Genomic DNA, 16,211 nt, shown 5'->3' with positions numbered 1-16,211 from the left:
CAGATGAGGTGGTATGCTTCAGTGTGGTGGCGCCTTGTGGCTGCGGCTCACATACAGTCCGTCTGTCTTTTTTCTTTTTCCATCTCGTTAGAGTATGTTTTCGGTTTATTTTAAGTTTATTTTTAGTTGTGTATATGTGTGTGTGGGGGAGCGGGGGAAAAGTTTAACTTTCTAATTTCTTCCTTGAACGGAGACGCGACCTTTTCCTTGTCGTGTCTCCGTTTGCTGGGGCCTAACATCGTGGAGCCTCGGAGGCCTCACCATCGCGGAGCTGGCTGGAGCGGAGGCTGTGGTGGCACAGCGGCGGTGACCCGATCACGGAGCGTCGGAGGCCTCGGCCACAGCCCCTGCGGAAGGTAAAATCGGGAGCTCGCAGGTCCCTGGTGGGAGACCGATTTCCGAGAGCTCCCGCAATGGCAACTTTGCCTGCCCTGAATCGAGGGGTTTGAATCGGCCCGTCCCAGAGCCTTACATCATCGGTGCAGCTTAATCGGCTTAATGCGACTTATCAACGCCCGCCGGGCGCTTTAACATCAGGAGCCTCGATCGCCTTGACGCGGAAGAATAAAGAACTGGTAAGAGAAAATACTTTTACCTTCCATCACAGTGAAGAGGTGTTGGAGATTTACTGTGATGGATGTTTGTGTGCAACTGTGCTAATTGTGTGTTATGTTTATTTTATTGTTATGAATGCAGGGAACAAAATTTTGTTCAAACCTCTGTTTGTTTGAATGACAATAAAGGCAATTTGTATCTTGGGCAGTTCCTTCTCTCCTCCATACTTTGCTCTTGCCATCACTCTGATACAAGTTAATCTTCATCTCATCTGTCCACAACACCTTTTTCCAGAACTGTGATTGCTCTTTTAAGTAACTCTTGGCAAACTGTAACATGGCCATCCTATTTTTGCAGCTAACCAGTGGTTTGCAGTGTAGCCTCTGTATTTCTGTTCATGAATCCTTCTGCAGACAGTGGTCATTGACAAATTCACTACCTGACTCCTAAAGAGTGTTTCTGATCTGTCGGACAGGTGTTTGGGGATTTTTCTTTATTATAGAGAGAATTCTTCTGTCATCAGCTGTGGGGGTCTTCCTTGGCCTGCCAGTCCCTTTGCGATTAGTAAGCTCACCAGTAGTCTCTTTCTTCTTAATGATGTTCCAAACAGTTGATTTTGGTAAGCCTAAGGCTTGGCTGATGTCTCTAACAGTTTTATTCGTGTTACTCGGTCTCATAATGGCTTTGTTGACTTTCATTGGCACAACTTTGGTCCTCGTGTTGATAAACAGCAATAAACATTTCCAAAGGTGATGGAAAGACTGGAGGAAAGACTAGGTGCTGAGAGCTCTCTTATACCTGCATTAAGGAGGCAATTAAACACACCTGAGCAATTACAAACACCTGTGAAGCCATGTGTCACAAATATTATGGTGCCCTGAAATGGGGGGGGGGGGGGGACTATGTATAAACACTGCTGTAATTTCTAGATGGTGAAACCAAAATGTATAAAAATGACCTTTATTAAAATCTGACAACGTGCACTTTAACCACATGTGATTTTCTTTCCAAATCTCAAATTGTGGAGTACAGAGGCAAATAAATAAATGATGGGTCTTTGTCCCAAACATGATGGAGGGCACTGTATGTCTGAAGGGTCTCGACCCAAAACATCACCCATTTCTTCTCTCCAGAGATGCTGCCTGTCCCGTTGAGTTACTCCAGCATTTTGTGTCTACCTTTTAAAAAATATATAAACCAGCATCTGCAGGTCATTTTGCCTGTATTTATACCTCCTTTCAACAATCTCAGTCGGTGAAGCACGTTCGTTAGAGCTCTGCTCATTGTTGCGTCGTAAAGAACACCGACACACCTAACAAAAGTAAGAAACAACTTCTTGCAAAAGATATCTTGGCATGCCACAAGCTTCATGAAGTTAAACCACATTCTGGTGTCAAGTAATTGCTGCTGGCTATGGCAGGTCTGTCAGAAGCAATTAGCTTTGATTTAGAAGGACAAATGATCATTGCAAACCAACAACAATTTGCACGAGCATCATATCAATGATTTTTACCGAAGGTTGACACAAAATGCTGGAGTAACTCCGCGGAACAGTCAGCATCTCTGGAGAGAAGGAATGGGTGATGTTTCGGGTCGAGACCTTTCTTTACTTCAATGATTTTGACTTCCACATTCGTAAGCAAACGGCAACCGGACTTCCAGATTTGCAGACATCTTGTGTTGGGAAGATTTTATTTAAAGTTTCTCCCAAAACCTGAAAATTGAATGCTCCAGGAATGCCTATCAGTTCAAGGGGCATTCAAATGTCAGTCATTGCTGGGTGTCGCAGCGATAGAGTTGCTGCCTTATGCCCCTGTCCCACTTAGGAATACTGAACGGAAACCTCTGGAGACTTTGCGCCCCACCCAAGGTTTCCGTGCGGTTCCCGGAGGTTGCAGGTAGTGGAAGCAGGTAGTGGAAGCAGGTAGTGGAAGCAGGTAGTGGAAGCAGGTAGGGAGACTGACAAAAACCTCCGGGAACCTCATGGAAACCTTGGGTGGGGCACAAAGTCTCCAGGGGTTTCCGTTCAGGTTTACTAAGTGGGACAGGGGCATTACAGCGCCAGGGACCCAGGTTCGTTCCTGACTATGGGTGCTGTCTGTACGGAGTTTGTACGTTATCCCCGTCACCGCGTGCACTTTCTCCGGGTGCACCGGTTTCCTCCCACACTCCAAAGACGTGCAGGTTTGTAGGATAATTGGCTTCTGTAAAATTGTAAATTGTCCCAAGTGTGTAGGATGAGGTGCATGAGGTGTTGGTTGGTTGGTGAGGACTCGATGGGCCAATTTCAATTGCAGGAGTAGGCCATTCGGCCCTTCGAGCAACACCGCCATCCATTCCTGCCATCGGAGGTACAGGAGTCTACAAACCATGACCACCAGGTTCAGGTACAGCTACTTCCCAACAAACATCAAGCGTTTGAACATTGCAAACACCAAACACTTCGAAATACAAACTGTCAAGGGAGTTTGGGCTTTTGTTTCGATTTGCACTAATATTGCATTTATTTATTGATTGATTTAGACAAAGATATAGAAAATAGGTGCAGGAGGAGGCCATTCGGCCCTTCGAGCCTGCACCACCATTCATTGTGATCATGGCTGATCGTCCCCAATCAATAGCCCGTGCCTGCCTTCTCCCCATATCCCTTGATTCCACTAGCCCCTAGAGCTCTATATAACTCTCTCTTAAATCCATCCAGTGATTTGGCCTCTGTGGTGAATTCCACAAATTCACAACTCTCTGGGCGAAAAAGTTTTTTCTCACCTCAGTCTTAAATGGCCTCCCCTTTATTCTAAGACTGTGGCCCCTGGTTCTGGACTCGCCCAACATTGGGAACATTTTTCCTGCATCTAGCTTGTCCAGTCCTTTTATATGTTTTTACAAGATCCCCCTCATCCTTCTAAACGCCAGTGAAATTCAAGCCTAGTCTTTTCAAATCTTTCATCATATGACAGTCCCGCCATCCCAGGGATCAATCTTGTGAACCTACGCTGCACTGCCTCAATCACAAGGATGTCCTTCCTCAAATTAGGAGACCAAAACTGTACACAATACTCCAGATGTGGTCTCACCAGAGCCCTATACAACTGCAACCTCTTTACTCCTATACTGAAATCCTCTTGTTATGAAGGCCAACATTCCACTGGTTTTCTTCACTGCCTGCTGTACCTGCATACCAACTTTCAGTGACCGGTGTACAAGGACACCCAGGTCTCGCTGCACCTCCCCCTTACCTAACCTAACCCCATTGAGATAATAATCTTCCCCCTTGTTTTTGCCACCAAAGTGGATAACCTCACATTTATCTATATTATACTGCATCTGCCACACATCTGCCCACTCACTCAACCTGTCCAGGTCACCCTGCAACCTCCTAACATCCTCTTCACAGTTCACACTGCCACCCAGCTTTGTGTCATCTGCAAACTTGCTAGTGTTGCTCCTAATTCCCTCTTCCAAATCATTAATATATATGGTAAACAGGTGCAGCCCCAACACCGAGCCTTGCGGCACTCGACTCACCACTGCCTGCCATTCTGAAAAGGACCCGTTCACTCCTACTCTTTATTTTTTTGTTTCTTATGTTATCTATGAGTACTGTGTTTACAAACCTATTATGCTGCTGCAAGTAAGAATTTCATTGTTCTGTTTCAGTACATGTGACAATTAAACACTCTTGATTTGAGCAAAAGTAATCATTGACAATTTTTTTCTCCCTGTGGGTCCATCTATGAAGAGTCATAGAGTGATACAGTGTGGAAACAGGCCCTTCGGCCCAACTCGCCCACACCGGCCAACATGCCCCAGCTACACTAGTCCCACCTGCCTGCGCTTGGTCCATATACCTCCCAACCCGTCCTATCCATGTTCCTGTCCAATTGTTTCTTAAGCTTTGGGATAGTCCCTGCCTCACTGACCTCCTCTGGCAGCTAGTTCCATACGTTACCTCTCAGATCTCTATTAAATCTCCCCCCCCCCCCCCCCCTCCTCACCTTAAACCTATATCCTCTGGTTCTTGATTCCCCTACTCTGGGCAAGAGACTCTGTGTGTCTATCCAATCTATTCCTCTCATGAATTTGTACACCTCTATAAGATCACCCCTCATTCGAATCGAGTCCCAGCCTACTCAACCTCTCCCCTCAGCTCAGACCCTCAAGTCCTGGCAACATCCTTGTAAATCTTTCAAAACATGTCAGATGGACAAACAGATACACAAATAATTTTAAATATCACATTTTATACTCAGCATCCAGTTTTTTGTGTCTATCTTTGGTTTAAACCAGCATCTGTAGTTCCATTTTATACGGGGGATACACTGTAAATGGATTACTTGTGATAGTGTATTGTCTTTCTGCTGGCTGGTTAGCACGCAACAAAACGCTTTTCACTGCACGAAGATACGTGACAATTAACTCAACTGAAACCGAGGGATTCAGTTAAGATAGACCTGTGTAAGTGCTCTTCTCCATTCTTTTTAAATTGCACCAAAGACATCGGCCCCCATCACAGCTGTCCAAACGAGCCGGGTAGCAACCAGCTCACAAGTCTGAAGAAGGGTCTCGACCCGAAACGTCACCCATTCCTTCTCTCCAGAGATGCTGCCTGTCCCACTGAGTTACTCCAGCTTTTTGTGTCTATCACAAGGGAACTATCTTTGTATCCACCGAAAGCAGGACCGCACGCAATGGGTCGAACATCAACAGACTGGGGTTACAGGGAATTCTGCTCCTCCACTCATCCCCATAGGTCACACAAGAAGACCTACATTGGAGCATTCAGCCAGAGGTCCTCTCATCAAACTGGGTCTCAAAAGAGAATGAATCCGACAGACCCCATATGAATTCCAGACTGCAATGGGCACACTGGCCATTGGGCTTGGATTCAGGACTTGATGGCCTTTAATTGCAATTGAGTAACATGTCGATGTTTGTGAAGAATTTTATTGCCTCTTCATTAATGATAAGAGCATTGGAATAACAGTGGCATTTCTTCCGGGAGCTTTGATCTCAACTGTTAAGTAACTTGACTAAATCTATGACAGACACAAAAAGCTGGAGTAATTCAGTGCGTCAGGCAGCATCTCTGGAGGAAAGGAATAGGTGATGTTTTGGGTCGAGACACTTACTCAAATCACTGAGTTACTCCAGCTTTTTGTGTCCATCATCAATGTAAACAATCATCTGCAGTTCCTTCCTACACATTGTGAATAAACCTATTCTCTTTTGCTACATTTCCTTTGCCGACCTCAACCATCAGAACATCATCAATTCTCCAAGTTCCACAGGGCTAAAGAATTCTAGATTTTCACTACGCTGTGTGTGAAAAAATGACTTCTGATATCACACAGATATCCAAAACATGCAGCTCAGGCCCTTCAGCCCACCATGTCCATGCCAGCCAACCAGTACCCATCTGTTCCATTATCTATGCTGTGTCTAACACCTAATCCATGCAATGGTTTTCAATCTGTGGTCCCCACTTCTCAGTGGAGAATTAACCACCCCCCCCCTTCCTGAACTAATGCAGGTCTAAAATTAAAACAAGATGTCTGACCCAGGCAGACATAATACATGGCGATTCTAAGATACAACCAGCAAAACGTCATCAGTCTGAAGAACAGTCTCGACCCGAAACGTTGTCCATTTCCTTCGCTCCATAAATGCTGCTTCACCCGCTGAGTTTCTCCAGCATTTTTGTCTACCTTCGATTTTCCAGCTTCTGCAGTTCCTTCTTAAACACCAGCAATACTGTGGTCTCCACTGGCAGAGCGGGGCAGCTTAGTGGCACAGCTGGTAGAGCCGCTGCCTCACAGCGCCAATGACCCGGGTTCGATCCTGACCTCAGGTGCTGTCTGTGTGGAGTCTGCATGTTCTCCCCCGTGACCGCTCGCAAGTTTCCTCCGGGTTGGTCCGGTTTCCACCCACATCCCAAAGACGTGTGGGGTTTGTACATGAAATGACCTCTGTAAATTGAACCTCGTGTCGGGAGTGGACGTGAAAGTGGGAATAACATAGAACTAGTGTGAATGGGTGATCAATTGCCAGCGTGGATCTAGTGGGCTTGTTTCCATGTTGCATCAATAAACTAAATTAAATCTCCTGACCCACTGTTCAAAAAGGAACTGCAGATGCTGGAATATCGAAGGTACACAAAATTGCTGGAGAAACTCAGCGGGTGCAGCAGCATCTATGGGGAAGAAGGGTTTCGGCCCGAAACGTCGCCTATTTCCTTCGCTCCATAGATGCTGTTGCACCCGCTGAGTTTCTCCAGCAATTTTGTGTACCTCCTGACCCACTACCTTGGTACCCCTAAACTGCCAAGTTCTTATCTGAAAGACAATAGACAATAGGTGCAGGAGTAGGCCATTCGGCCCTTCGAGTCGGCACCCGCTTATGTCCCTTTGTTGTGGAATCCCACACTAGCACAAATAGGATAGGTAGATTATGGCACAGATTGAGCGGCACAGCGATAGATTTGCTGCCTTACAGCGCCAGAAACCCGGTTTCGATCCTGACTACGGGTGCTGTCTGTACGGAGTTTGCATGTTCACCCAGTGACCTGCGTGGGTTTTCTCCGAGATCTTCCGTTTCCTCCCACGCTCCAAAGATGTACATGTTTGGTAAATTGTTGGTAATAGTGCTGGTGTGTGAGGATCGCTGGTCGGCGCGGACTGGCTGGGCCGAAGAGCCTGTTTCCGCACTGTATCTCTAAATTAAACTAAAAGGTGCAGCGATCATCTTAAAATGAAAGTAGTTAACTGGAAAAAATAATTTCCATAGGATTTGTACAAATTCATAACCAGGCTGAAAATTAGGACAAGTTATATCACTTTGAGCAGTACTAGTACATACATTGTGTTCAAGAAGGAACTGCAGATGCTGGAAGATCGAAGGTACACAAAATTGCTGGAGAAACTCAGCGGGTGCAGCAGCATCTATGGAGCGAAGGAAATAGGCGACGTTTCGGGCCGAAACCCTTCTTCAGACTAAACTAGTACATACATGCTGAGTTTAGTCAGGAAAAAAATTGGATGCATATTTCCCGTAAAGTTTAAAGGAACACCAATATTAAACGACAGCTTAATACTTTTCACCGCACATTACCACTCGTTATTGAAGCAAAACTAAAAAATACATGGCAGAAACCTGAAGCCAAAACAGAACATTGAGTAAGTGTTTAAGAAAGAACTGCAGATGCTGGAAAAATCGAAGGTATACAAAAATGCTGGAGAAACTCAGTGGGTGAGGCAGCATCTATGGAACGAAGGAATAGGTGACATTTCGGGTCGAGACCCTCTGTGATTCCTCCTGCTCTTTGTACCTTTTTATTTCTCCCCCCCCGACTCTCAGTCTGAAGAAGGGTCTCGACCCGAAACGTCACCTCTTCCTTTTCTCCAGAGATGCTGCCCGACCAGAGTTACTCCAGCACCTCGAGTCCAGTTGATTCAAGATGAACACTGTGGACGGCTCAATTGTAATCATGGATAATCTTTCTCCTGACTGGATAGCACGCAACAAAAGCTTTTCACTGTACCTATGCACGTGATAATGAACTAAACTAAACACTTTTTCATGTGCAACACCAGTTTTGTGTAACTTGGTTCCTTACCATTTGTTATGGTCAATATTCTTAAAGTTCATAAATTCTAGGAACAGAATTAAACGATCAAGTTTACTCCGCCATTCAATCATGGCTGATCTATCTTTCCCTCTCAACCATCTCTTCACCTCTGCCTATCCTTAGCCCCACGTCCCCCTCCCTTTTCATCTGTGCATTAATTGCCTCATATTGTGTTTTGTATTGAATTCTGTCTTAACTTTGTGTACTAGTCATGTCTCTACTATTTATTTCATTCCCCTTACATGTTTTTCCTCTACCTGCTAAATTTTTGTAAGGTGTCCTTGAGACTCTTGAAAGGCGCCCATAAATAAAATTTATTATTATTATTATTATTATAACCCCATTCTCCTGCCTTCTCCCCATAACCCCCGACACAAGTACTAATCAAGAATCTGTCAATCTCCGCTTTAAAATATATCCATTGACTTGGCCTCCACAGCCATCTGTGGCAATTAATTCCTCTCATTCACCATCCTCTGACTAAAGGAATTCCTCCTCATCTCCTTCCTAAAGGTACATCTGAGACTATGGCCTACGATCCTGGACTCTCCCACAAGTGGAAAAAATCCTCTCAACATCCACTCGATCCAGGCCTCCATATTGGAAAGACCAGTCTGAAAAAGCACATTAACTGTAAACGGAATGCATTGCTCGTGTTGAAGCAGTCATCCGACAATCCTGTGCTTACTCTGTTTATCACCAGCTCCACTGGAGTATTCCCCCCGAACTTCAACTAAGTCCACTCTCACCTTCAGCCTTTTTTGCGCTGCGCCCCACACACTCGGCCTGCGGTTCAAGAAGTCTCCCTATACTAATCAAGAAGTCTACACTGTTCATGCCATCTCACACATGCTAGAGAACACACACTTCACAATCCAATCTGACACTGACCCACTTTCTCCCGCTGCACTTGCAGGAGGATTACAATCAAAAAAAGGTTTCAGCACAAATAAAAATTCACTGCAATAACTCATCAATATTTTTTGTTTTCTGTAACATTGCACAATTGTCCTCAGTTCACCTGTTGTCCAGTGTCATCCAAACGTCCAGTGTCATCCAAACACTGATCTAGTTTGGATGCACACAGCTCCCCGGTACTGGAACGTCGACTCTGGCTGATTGGGATTTGCTACTCACTCCCACCCCCACTCTGTCCCCATCCCATCCCTCCACCCTCTCTCTCCCCCACACTCTCTCAATTTCCCCTCCTCCCGCCACTCTATCTCCTCCCCTCTTTTATCTGTTCTCTGTCTTTCCCCAAAGCACCCTCCCTTCCATCTCCTTTCCCTCTCCCACTCCACTTCCAATAGATAGAAGATAATAGATAGATAGAATCTTCCACCTCTCCCCCTCTCCCCACCCATTTCTCCCTCATCCCCCTCCCTCCCCATACCCCCACCACCAATTTCCCCCTCTCCCTCCTCTCTTCCCCACTCCCTCACTTACCCTCCTTCCATCCACCACCCCCCTTCCAATCTCCCCTTCCCCCTTCCCCTCTGTTGTTCTAAGCCTGCGCTCTGCTGCCGGTTTTGCAGAACAATCCTTAAATCCCATCATTTGCTGGCTGCCTGATATCTACACCGGGAGGGGGAGGGGAGCCTTGCAGTTTCCAGCAAAGATCTTTGGTTTCAACCTGCAACTGCAACCGGCCCCCCTGAGGCGTTGCAAATAGGGAATGAAAGCCTACCGACAGGTCAGATGCATGCAGCGGCCACGGTGCCTGGGACTCGCCAGCCGGCGATGAAATGAGATGCAATGAGATGTAGCTGAGGCTCCAGCGCCCAGTCCCTGCTCTTCACTGATGCTACAGCACAGAAAGCGGGCGGACGGACTCACGCAATGCGACGCCGGCGATTTAAATTAAAGGGGCACTGTCCTCAATGATTTACACAAACACACAAAAAAATTACTCCAGCAGGTTAATTTATAATTAACCCAAATACTCCTTGCAAAAAAAAAAATCTAATTGCAAGAGTTCCTGGAAGTTGCACTCTGCCTCGGAGACAACATTGATTTCAAAATCAATATTCGTTGCTTTCTTAGTCCTTTCTTCCCCCTTAAAGTTTTTGCAAGAACACCCCCCCCCCCCCCCCCCCACCACCTCTTATTTGTCAACGGGATTTAAAAAAAAACATAAACCTGGGATTGCTAAAATACGAAAAAGCGAATAATTAAAGCGTTTTAATGGAATTAATAATGGAACCATCTGCCAGTGGTGGTAGTTGAGGCAGGTACATGGATAGGACAGGTTTAGAGGGATATGGGTCAAACGCAGGCAGATGGGACTAGTGTAGGTGGGACATGTTGGGCAGTGTTGGCAACTTGGGCCGAAGGGCTTGTTTCTACGCTGTATTGGCGGATGCAGACAAACATAGAAACATAGAAACATAGAAAATAGGTGCAGGAGTAGGCCATTCGGCCCTTCGAGCCTGCACCGCCATTCAATATGATCATGACTCAGTATCCTGTACCTGCCTTCTCTCCATACCTTTAGCCACAAGGGCCACATCTAACTCCATCTTAAATATAGGCAATAAATAGGCCGCAACTACCTTCTGTGGCAGAGAATTCCACAGATTCACCACTCTCTGTGTGAAAAATGTTTTTCTCATCTCGGTCCTAAAAGACTTCCCCCTTATCCTTAAACTGTGACCCCTTGTTCTGGACTTCGCCAACATCGGGAACAATCTTCCTGCATCTAGCCTGTCAAACCCCTTAAGAATTTTGTAAGTTTTTATAAGATCCCCCCTCAATCTTCTAAATTCTAGCGAGTACAAGCCGAGTCTATCCAGTCTTTCTTCATATGAAAGTCTGCAGCGGGTGCCGCTACATGTCCTCCCCCCCCCCCCCCAGAACCCTAGGTACGGAACCAAGCAGGGATCCGAATGGTACGACCGTAACGTGTGGTTCTCGGACGCGGGGCGGGCGTAACAATGGGGACCGGCGAAACAAAGCCGGGAACAGGGGTGCTCAGAGAGGGCTGAACGACCGGTGGACGACCTCTACGTCGCGGTGTAACTACGCCCACCGGACTGTCACCGTCCACATGTGCGGGCTTGAGGCGGCCGACGTAGACTAACTCCTCCCGGCCACCCATGTCCAACGTGAGCGTGGAGACTCTGGCCCGCAGCACTCGAAACGACCCCTCATAGACCTGCTGCAGTGGCGAGCGGTGAGGGTCCCTGCATAGGAAAACAGAGGCACAATTCTGTAACACATGCACATGCACCGCGGACGACTGACGTCTGCAAGTGGGAACGGGAGCCAACGTGCGCACCCGTTCACGAAACTCGGCCAGCAATGCCGAGACCGAAACCTCATGTCCACGGGCGGCAGGCAGGAAATCGCCAGGCATCCGCAAGGTCATGCCATAAACGAGCTCTGCCGAGGAGGCAGCCAAATCCTCCTTAGGCGCAGTACGAATACCCAGGAGGATCCAGGGCAGCTGGTCTACCCACTCCGGATCCATAAGCCGGGCCTTCAGCACCGACTTAAGGTGCCGATGGAACCTTTCAACCAGTCCATTACCCTGCGGGTGATAGGCGGTTGTTTGGTGCAGCCGGGCACCGTAGAGCTGTGCCAGGGCCGTCCACAGGGAAGAGGTGAACTGGGTCCCACAGTCCATGGTAATGTCGGATAGCACCCCGAACCGGGCGATCCAGTGGTTTCCATAGCCCGGGCGCAAGCCTCGGCCGAGGTATCGGAAAGCGGGATGGCTTCCGGCCACCTCGTGAACATGTCCACGATGGTCAGCAGGTGTGTGGCGCCTCGTGAATGTGGCAGGGGACCCACGAGATCCACATGAACATGCAGGAACCTGTCTTGGTTGCTTGGTCCTCCAAAATATTCCAACTGGAATTTAAACTGGAGGTGGTGAAGGGAGGGCTTAAGCCAGAAAGGGTTATTGGGAAGAAAGAGCTACTTTAAATTTAGTTGCATCTGGTTGGGTAACTATAGTTGGGTGGAGATTATTCCATGCTTTAATTGTGCGGGGGAAGAACGAATTGCTGTATACATCTGTCTTTGTAGCTGGGATCACAAATTGGATCGAAAGCCCTGTCTGCTCCTAATTGGTTTGGGGTTGGTGTAGGTCTTGTGATCTATGTCTAGCTGACCATTTAACATTTTGTAAAAACAGGTCAAACAGTGAGCTTCACGTCTGTCTTGGAGAGGGTTCCACCCCAGAGAATTCAGAAGTTTGGTGACATTCGCTTCTCTCTCATGGGTGTTAGTAACAAATCGAGCTGCCTGTCTTTGGACACGTTCGATGGATAAAATGTTTTTAGCTGTGTATGGGTCCCAAGCTGCAACTGCGTAGTCCAAATGAGGTCAAACGAGGGTGAAATACAGCTTCTCCTTGACAGAAGCTGAACAATGATGAAAGTTGCGCCTCAGGAAGTTTAGGACACCTGTTGCTTTCACTGTTGCATGATGAGTCTGACCATTCCAACGCAGATCATTCTGCAATTTGATGCCAAGATACTTGGTTTGTTTGGATTCTTCAAGGGTGACACCAAGTATGTTGTAGGATGTGACGCCTAGATTCCTCTTTCTGGTGACACGCATGGTTTCACATTTGGAAGGGTTGAACTGCAAGCCCCACTGTCCTCCGGGATAGTGGAACCCTGCGCGGGAGATCGCACATGTCGTTGGACCTTGGAAGTCTGGCACGGAATGCAGGCGCGGGCACAAGCAGCCACCTGCTTACGTAGTCCATGCCAGATGAACTTAGCAGCTACAAGGGCGAACGCCGCTCGTATGGAGGGGTGGGATAAACCATGCGCCTCGTCGAAAACCCGCCGCCTCCAACTGACGGGAACGACTGGGCGAGCATGTCCTGTGGAGATATCACACAGGAGCTGGTTACCAGCAGCGCCACAAGGCACCTCGGCTAACCGGAGGCCCGAGTCCACGGTGCGGTAGTCCTCCATACTGGCATCAGCCCACTGCCAGCTCACTGTAGTTGACGCCTCGGTCGAGAGCCAAAACTGAGGGAATGGCGGGACGGGACAAGGCGTCGGCCACGACATTAAGCTGCCCGGCTACGTGCCGAATATCGGTCGTGAATTCGGAGATGTAGGCGAGGTGCCGCTGCTGCCACAGATCCGCGATTTTAGTAAAGGCGAACATAAGAGGTTTGTGGTCTGTGAAAGCGGTGAAGGCGCAGCCCTCAAGGAAATACGTGAAATGCCTGACAACCAGGTAGAGCGCCAACAGTTCCCTATCGAAAGCACTATCCTTACACTCTGGAGCCCGCTGCTGCCAACTGAAAAACGGCAGCGGCTGCCAGCGCTTGCCAACGAACTGCTCCAGAACTGCACCAACAGCAGCATCTGAAGCGTCAACGGTGAGCTGTGGAGGCAGACGTACTTGGGTGCACCAGCATAGAGGCATTGGCCAGCGCTACCTCGGCACCCTCGAATGCCGCGTTTGCCTCGTCGAACCACACCAGGTCCCGCGGCTTGTCCGCCAGGCACTGGAGCAGGCGGCGCATGACAGCAGTGGCTGATGGCACAAAACGGTGGTAAAAATTCACCATCCCGACAAACCCCTTGGCGGTCAATGGCCGGGGAAACAGGCGCCGATCTCCCAGGCTGTCCATGTGCAGGATGCGGGCTGCACGGTCCCGTCAGCTGGGTCCGAACGTATGCAGTAGAAGAGCCTTAAGGCCATCGTATTTGGCCGTTGCAGGCGGGTCCCGGAGGTAGGGCAGTAGTCGGGAGGCAGACTCCAGCGGCAGGGCTCCCACCACGTGGAAATACTTGGTCTCATCCACTACAATATGGTGCAGATGGAACTGCGCCTCCACATGTGCGAACCACACTCGGGGCTGATCGGGCCAAAACGGGGGCAGTCTGAGACTGACTGCATCCTGCTGGGAACCTGCCGTGCCTGCAGGAAAATAATTGTCCTGCATGTTCTTCTTCCTCCAACTTCGGCTGGACACGTCGGGGTCACCAATTTGGCGGATGCAGCCAAAAGTCGGATGTTTTGAGCTAAGTTTTATTCACAAACAGTTCAACGACAACGAGTCTTACAAACGCTTCTAATACAGGTCTAGTCACAACGGTGGTCTCGATCAACTAACTGGGCACAGCCCAGAAAACGCGCGAAAACCCGACCCCTCCCAGAGTCACGTGTTTATGGAACCCAACCTCGGGGTTCGTTACCTGCGAGCACCAGCGGGTGTCGCTACACTGTAATGCCCCTGTCCCACTTAGGAAACCTGAACGGAAACTTCTGGAGACTTTGCGACCCACCCACTTACCTGCAACCTCCGGCAACCACCTTCAACTAGCACCGCAACCGGCTTCGACTAAAAAATTACCGATTTTTTAAAACGCAACCTACTTTTAGTTGCGGCTGGAACATAGAAGAAGCGGAAACCACTTTCGACCATTAGGGAGACTGACAAAAACCTCCAGGAACCTCTGGTAAACCGCACGGAAACCGTGGGTGGGGTGCAAAGTCTCCAGAGGTTTCCGTTCAGGTTTCTAAGTGGCACAGGCGCATAAGACTCTATGACTCTAGAAGTGTATCTTTTCACCTGAATATTATTTGTCTTGGAATTATGTATAAAAACAATATAGATTTCATCAGCCGAGTGGCACACAAAAAGTATTTAATTTTTTTAAATAACAATAACAATAACTGAGCTTTCGGTGGTTTAGCACCATTTATAATTTGTATTAGAATGCTTCATCTTATTATTGTGCCTTGTTTACCACTCCCGTGTGATATGGGATTGATACCTTTGCCAAACCATAAATGGGTCACAACCGGGGAGATTCCAGTCATTTTAAATCTGTTAGACATAAATGCACAGATTTTCTCTAGCCTGTCTGGTGGATTATGTAATCTCCCTTTTTAAGAATACCTTTGAATTTCCGAACCCATTATATTTGTTATGTATTAGCATGTAGTTGATTAAGTCATTAATATCTCTCTTTACTAATTCCGATTAATACTATATGTTCCAATGGTGAGTAGTTGGGAAGCATTGATGTTCAAATCACCGATGTGCCTTTTATATAACAGTCATAGAGTGATACAGCGTGGAAATAGGCCCTTTGGCCCAACTTGCCCACACCGGCAAAAAAGTCCCATCTACACTAGTCCCACCTGCCCGCATTTGGTCCATATCCCTCCAAACCTGTCCTATCCATGTACCTGTCTAATTGTTTCTTAAACTTTGGGATAGTCTCAGCCTCAACTACCTCCTCTGGCAGCGTGTTCCATACACCCCACCATCCTTGGTGTGAAAAAGTTACCCCTCAGATTCCTATTGAAACTTTTCCCCTTCACCTTAAACCTATGTCCTCTGTCCACCTACTCTGAGTAAGAAACTCTGTGCAACTACTCGATCTATTCCTGGAGAAGTTAATATGAAATGCAGCATTTATTGCGAGTGATTTATGTGCGAGAGAAAAGATGCCGAACAATATATCTTATGGGCCTTTGTGAGACCATACCTGGAGTATTGTGTACAATTCTGGACTCCTTACCTAATAATAGGATATATTTAGACACAAGGAACTGCAGATGTTGGAATAATGAAAGGCTTGGATAGAGTTGATGTGGAGAGAATGTTTCCACTAGTGGGAGAGTCTAGGACTAGAGGTCATAGCCTCAGAATTAAAGGACGTTCTTTTAGGAAGGAGATGAGCAAGAATTTCTTTAATCAGAGGGTGGTGAATCTGTGATTTGATTGCCACCTAAGGCAGTGGAGGCAAATTCAATGGATATATTTAAGGCAGAAATAGATAGATTCTTGATTATTACAGGTCAGAGGTTACGGGGAGAAGGCAGGAGAATGGGGTTAGGAGGAAGAGATAGATCAGCCATGATTGAATGACGGAGTAGACTTGATGGGCCGAATGGCCGAATTCTACTCCTATCACATGATCTTATGATGTAATGATGCTGGAATCTTTTTATTTAGAACACAAGGAGCAACTCAGTGGGTCAGGCAGCATCTTTGGAGGACATGGATGCTGCCTAACCCGCTGAGTTAAGCCCCTGTCCCACTTAG

The 16,211-nt window shown here is 47.5% G+C and overlaps 1 protein-coding gene across 3 annotated transcripts in view; it reads right to left on the bottom strand.

The window, feature by feature from the left end:
* The window catches only part of fam169a (family with sequence similarity 169 member A), a 94,552-nt gene extending 84,545 nt beyond the window's left edge, over positions 1-10,007 (bottom strand). For 2 of the 3 annotated variants that reach the window (XM_033018650.1, XM_033018648.1), the window contains exon 1: positions 9,867-10,006. The gene's annotated coding sequence lies outside the window, so the exon portion shown is untranslated. Of the gene's footprint in view, positions 1-9,866 lie in introns of all 3 variants that reach the window. The other variant, XM_033018649.1, reaches the window with a different exon arrangement.
* Positions 10,008-16,211: the final 6,204 nt, after the last annotated feature.

The sequence above is a fragment of the Amblyraja radiata genome, chromosome 3, assembly GCF_010909765.2.
Source record: "Amblyraja radiata isolate CabotCenter1 chromosome 3, sAmbRad1.1.pri, whole genome shotgun sequence".
Lineage (NCBI taxonomy): Eukaryota > Metazoa > Chordata > Chondrichthyes > Rajiformes > Rajidae > Amblyraja > Amblyraja radiata.
The sequence above is the reverse complement of the archived record's forward strand: the minus strand, read 5'-3'. Positions and strand labels throughout refer to the sequence as shown.